Here is a 544-nt window from a genome sequence, read left to right on the forward strand (position 1 = left end):
GAAGTTGATTTTGAGCAAACATGGCTTCTATGGATTTTACATCATATCCTCCTTTCCTTGAAACTTGTCTTTCATTCATATTCTGATATATCGAAGATGCCATCATTTCTATGATTTGTTGGGCTTCTTCCAAAGTCTTTGAACTCAATGAACCACCAGCTGCTGCATCTATCATTGTTTTTGTTGCTGCAGTCATTCCATTGTAAAATGTTTCAAGTTGCATCCACTCAGGTATGCAGTGATGAGGACATTTCCTTAATAACTCCTTGTATCTTTCCCATGCCTCATACAAAGGCTCTCCATCTTGCTAAACAAAAGATGTAATCTCCCCTCTGATTTTTGTAGCTTTTGATGAGGGAAATACTTGATTAGAAACTTGTTCACCAAATCAGCCCATGTTGATATACTCCCTTGTGGCTGGACTTGAAGCCAGCACTTGGCTTTATCCCTCAATGAGAATGGGAATAATCTAAGTCTGATTGCATCCTCACTTACCCCATTGATTCTGATTGTGTCACAAAGTTGCAAGAAATTAGAGATGTGC

At 38.8% G+C, this 544-nt stretch overlaps 1 non-coding gene across 1 annotated transcript; it reads left to right on the forward strand.

The window, feature by feature from the left end:
- Nucleotides 1–233: 233 nt before the first annotated feature.
- Nucleotides 234–340, forward strand: LOC113848710. The gene has a single exon (XR_003501971.1). It is a non-coding gene; the product is annotated as a small nucleolar RNA R71 (small nucleolar RNA).
- The last annotated feature ends 204 nt before the right edge of the window (nt 341–544 follow it).

This window comes from Abrus precatorius, unplaced genomic scaffold (genome assembly GCF_003935025.1).
Source record: "Abrus precatorius isolate BTA unplaced genomic scaffold, Abrus_2018 Scaffold8, whole genome shotgun sequence".
Taxonomy (NCBI): domain Eukaryota; kingdom Viridiplantae; phylum Streptophyta; class Magnoliopsida; order Fabales; family Fabaceae; genus Abrus; species Abrus precatorius.